Here is a 5,427-nt window from a genome sequence, read left to right as displayed (position 1 = left end):
ATTACGTAAATGTTGCTTAATTTTTTTTGATAAATATTACCAAATGGCAAATAACTAAATGCTCAAAGCACTGATTGTATTGTATGAAATCAAATAACTTGAAGTGTTATTTATTTAAAGTAGGCCCACATACACAACTTCAATAACTGAATAAATCAACAAAAAATAAGGCACTGAGCTTATTAAGCTTGAAAAGACAACAAGATATGGTACTGTAATGAAGCAATTTTATTGATAACAAGGACTGGATGAAGATGAATAGTCAAATCTTTTTTCCTATTGCAGTTTCTCAAAACAATGCGTCTCTACGGGAACAGTAAAGCATAGTGTTTTGTAAGATTGTACAAACATAATCAAATACAATGCATAGTAGACGAATGAACAAGAAAGAAATTAAATGATGGTGACATCGACTGGATACTCTTCTGAAGCATCATGGACGACCATGATCTTGAGGACGTGTTCAGTAGCATCACTGCGGTTGTCCTCCTGCGAAGAATTTACAAGAAAAGAAGACAATGCTATTGAGGAACAAACCGAATTTCTTCAATCATTCATATCGACTTCATTGCCATAGGATAATTCCTATTTAGTTGACTGAGCTTTAAACAAAACATTTCTAAGCAGAAGGTTGGGATACCACAATATATTGGAATGATTTCATGCCTGGAGGGCAAAACTCACTCTGCTGGAGATACTGCTCATTGGTTGAAAACAACAAACAAGACGCACCTCCACACCAAAGGTTCGACTAGAAGACTAGATTCACCTGAGGGCTCCGTTGATTTTGAATTTTGACCATCAGGGGCACATTAAGGGCCCTATTTGAACGGTCTGATATAACTGCAGAACATTTCATGTAAGAGAATTTCACGGTATAAGAGTGAAATAAATATCATGCCAAGATAATGTAACATTAAGAGCCACTGTTTAAGTCGACGTTTTGAGTAGGTTAATGTGGGCCTCAGTGAAAATACAGGCTAGCGCTAACAACTAGTTCAAGTGCAAGTCATCGTGAAACATGGCGCCAAAAAGGTATTTGTTTCGACTTGAAGTCAACCATAAACACTTCCCTATAAAAACAACTCGTTTTCGTTTTGAGAGAAGACTTTTTAAGTTAAACATGTGCTTACTCTTCAGTAATGCAACTCACCTCTACAAACGTTAAGCTAGTCTCGCCTGGTAGACCAAGATGGCGATGGCGAAAACGAATATTACAGGCACTACCAACATTACTAACGTATATTGCGTCAAGCAGACTATAATCAAACCATCAAAATGTACACAAACTCTTCTACGATTACAAATATAAAACAGAAAGACAATTACTCACTCGTCTCGACCCGATCCAGCAAAATTGCGATCCAGAGATCTTGCTTCAGAGCTTCAGAGCCTTCTTCCCGCTTCTTCTCTGGCGCTTCACTGGCTTTACGTTCATACGTTGTCAAATGGCGCATGCGCAAAATCCAATGCGCTGTTTCTTCAGAATAAAAGTTACTTAGAATGTTCAGGTGTTGGTGCAGTGACAATAAATAATTTAATAGTATGCGTAAATATCTAGTAAAAAATACTCTTCCAAGTCATGAACATTCATTACATGAATATTTTGTGTATAGTTTCATGTTTTTTTCTAGTTCCTATTGAAACTTGATATTACACTGTAAGAATTACTACTTTTGAATAAGTATACATTACAATGCCTAAAAGTCATTTTTTTGAGTGTAGGCGCGATCCAGATCCCTTAGCTAGTCACACCCACTCAGAGGAGGACTTTCCTCCTCTCTCCCATTTAACCCCATGTTATTCACCGGCCGCGAGAACTTTCGGGGAAATTAATGGGAGTCAATCGAGGCTGAGGGAGGAACGTCCTCCCTGAAGTAATTGTCAATAGGCGATAAGGGGTGCTAATGTCCCTTTACCTAGGGAAATGAACATTGCATATACAAAGGCATTAAAGTAGTCAGATTTAAGGGCTTCAATTCATTACAGTAATCTAGGTAATCTACATTTTATATTCTCAACAATGTTAAGGAGGATGTTCCTCCTTCTCCTCACTGGAGAAGCCTCAACTGCTATATATGCGTGTATAGATAGATAGATAGGTAAATTTACATAGATAGATGGATATATATCAACAGAGGCGGTCCTGGCTGGATTTACGCCCTGGGCGAACCATCCCTTGCAACGCCCCCACCTCGTCAAAAAAAGAAAAAAAAAAAAAAAAATTACCCCCAAACCCTGACACCAACACAACAATATATTATATTATTTGTATTATTTTAATATATATCATCTTAAACACAAAAAGGTAACAAGAACAGAGAAAAAACAAGATAAATAAATACAGTATATAAACACAAATGTAAATTGCACAAGGATTCCACAGGATCTAATAACCATGCTTGAAAAATCCCTGAATAAAGCTAAAAAAAAACAACAACAAATAAAACTACTCTGTGGAGCATTAAAAAAAGATTTGTGCAGTAAACTATATTGTATTTTACATACGAGTTTTGTTTTGCATCATCCTAATACCATCTCTGAATAGTTCCAGTTATGATAACACACCAGTTTTGTTCATAGAGAAACAGCAGATAATTAACATAATCTGAATTCAGTGCTCAGACTGTAGCAAATTTTTCACCCTGGGTTTTTCACCCTGTTTACAACTGGCATTAACATTACCAAAAGGTGTGAAGTGCAATCTAATACTTGACTGTGATGATACATCGACTTACAACAAGTTGAATGACACCTCTGTCGTGGTCTGAGGGGGTCTGTATCTCTTTCTCTGGCACTAAGCAACTTTGAGGAGCATGGTAGGAACCCGGCTCTCACTTAAGTTTCTTTGTGTTGCAAACACAAACTAGACTAGGTTGCCTATGGGTAAAATAAGTTGCATGACATGATGCCTCAATTCTAATAGTTAGCAAAACTAAAAACCAAATTCAGCGACACAGTTGTCTTCTGTGGCTAATAGCAACATATTAGCAAGAGGCTAATAAATAGCCTATAGCCTGTCCCTCACGTCACCCTAGAAATCTGCATACCTTTATCTTTTGCCCGTTTCTCCTCTTCTTCTTTTCTTCTTTTTCTGAACTGGGCACCTGATGGCTTCTTTGGTCTTTTACCTTTATCCATGATGAAGATGAAGACTCGACATCATTAACTTTTGCATGACCTTTTGCCAACACCGTCCGTTCGCCCGTCAATCAACCGGAGTCACGTGACATCACGTAAATAAATTCACGGAGATTGACACAGATTATTATTATTTTTTTTACATTTTTCACATAACCCAATTAATTACATGTAGGTATATGGGTCTATGTTAATTTTAGGAATGAAATACAATTGATTTGGCAGCAGTTTGTGTTGTGTGGTGGCCTAGGATCAGTCTATCCCCCGCCCCCCTCCCTCTTGCCGACCTCTGCAGTCGCAAGTTGATCCCCCGCCGCCCCCCTCCCTCTTGCCTCTTCTGACACACACACATAACCTGTATGACTCTGACTCTCAGCAGCAAGTTGACGTGAGGGTGCCCAAGCGCCCACTCCACCAACTTTGACATGGAAATGAGCGGCGGTAGTATAGAGATATGGCGACAGTTTTTTTTATTTATTTTTTATTTATTTATTTATTTATTATTATTATTTATTTTTTTTGGAGGGCGCTCGCTCGTGCGCCCTCACATAGATTGCGCCCTGGGCGGTCGCCCACATTGCCCATAGCAAAAACCGGCCCTGTATATCAAGACAGACAGACAGACAGAGAAAGGAAAAGGCAGAGAGATAGAGAGAGGGAGAGATAGATAGAATGATAGAGAGATAGATAGATAGATATTACTGTTTTCGGTAATTGATATTACACATACATGGGGACTATGAAAAATAATTCAATTATGATCATTTGCTGTGATTTACCATAGAGTGGTCCATCAGATATAATGGGGACGAATTAGCAGACCAATCAAGAGCCTTTTCTGCTTCCAATTAATCTCTCTCTTTCTCTCACTGTCTCTCTCTTTATACTCATCTCATGGACACTCGCTCTCCCCCACTCGCACACACACACACAACCCCGCACTGACACACAGACACAAACTTTCACCATCTCTCACGCAAATACAGATACACCCACACACCCACACACACACACACACACACACACACACACACACACACACACACACACACACACACACACACACCTAACCCCATGCAGGGTTGCTCCTCGAGGAAGCAATCAAGTCCTCGTGGGAGAGGGGGGGGAAGGATGGGGGGTAGGACGCGGGAGGAGGGGGAGGAGGAGGTGGTGATTACAAGGTTACAAGGGGGTCTTTTCTTCACCCGTGACCCCCCCCCCCCCCTCCTCAGCAATATTCGTCGCAGTGAGGGGGGAGTTAAAGGCCCCACTCAGCTCCTCCTCCGCAAGTTCTGCTCCAGAAAGGAGGAATCTGAAGGACGAGATGAAGAGGAGGTCGAGAGAGGCCATGAAGGAGGGACGGATAGAAGGAGAAGAGAGCGAGAGCGAGAGAGAGAGAGAGAGACGTTTGTCTATCTTCACTCCATTTCTCCAACTGTCTCTGACCGATTGTCAGATTTCTAAAGTCGTTCAGATCTCAGAATGGATGGGGAATGCTTCATTCATGGCAAATGTTTGTACGTTTCTTCAACGTAAAGAAATTAAGAAACGATAGTAAAAGTAGAACGCAGTCAAATGTCGTAAAACATACGAGGACATTCTGAACATTCTGGGCCCGGTTTCCCGATAAGGTTCTCTCTTAGGGCGCTATGAGGACTCCTATGTTTAGACTTATCAAAGTTGTTTACCTCTATAGGCGTGGTTCCCGTATGCTCTCTTAGGAGTGTTCTTAGGAAACACTCCTTACGTCGTTTGTAAACGGCGCTATCCAGAAAATACATGCTGAAATCGATTGCTCAGAGATCGAGTTTCCATTTTATGCGCAGGTGCACGACAGTGTTCTAAAAAATATTGCAGTCTTTGCGAATAAAACATTGCTCGAAATCCTTTTAGTAGGACTAAACATTTATTTAACCATGGGCGAACATAGCATAGCCTACACTGATTTAAAAAAATACATTTTGAAATGAAAACTAAATTTTTAATAGTTTATTTAGCTTATCACATAATACTGTTTATGCTTGGACTGCTTTGCCTTTTGCTACCTGTAGGGGTCGGCTACCTGTAGGGGTCGTTTGCCGGCTTTGCGCGACGCCCGGCCAGTGTGTGTTTGTCAGGTGAAAGCTAAATGTCAAGGGACAGAGGCGGTGGAATAAAGTCTTTCGAAAGCTTGAATAAGTCAATAAGTTCGACCACTTATTAAGTTCACTCGTTTCTTATAATGGTTTGCACAAAAACACAATCGCACATACATGCCCTTGTCAAAACCAAAACCAAATGCTCTGA

The 5,427-nt window shown here is 40.4% G+C and overlaps 1 long non-coding RNA gene across 1 annotated transcript; it reads right to left on the bottom strand.

Annotated features, from left to right (window-relative positions):
* Window positions 1-205: 205 nt before the first annotated feature.
* On the bottom strand, window positions 206-1,671 carry LOC115547657 (uncharacterized). Its single transcript, XR_003977396.1, has 2 exons — window positions 1,334-1,671; window positions 206-489 (listed from the first exon to the last, which is right to left on the bottom strand). It is a non-coding gene; the product is annotated as an uncharacterized LOC115547657 (long non-coding RNA).
* Between the last annotated feature and the right edge of the window lie 3,756 nt (window positions 1,672-5,427).

The sequence above is a fragment of the Gadus morhua genome, chromosome 7, assembly GCF_902167405.1.
Source record: "Gadus morhua chromosome 7, gadMor3.0, whole genome shotgun sequence".
In the NCBI taxonomy this organism is placed as follows: Eukaryota; Metazoa; Chordata; class Actinopteri; order Gadiformes; family Gadidae; genus Gadus; species Gadus morhua.
Note: the sequence above shows the minus strand (reverse complement) of the source record. Positions and strands in the feature narration are given on the sequence as shown.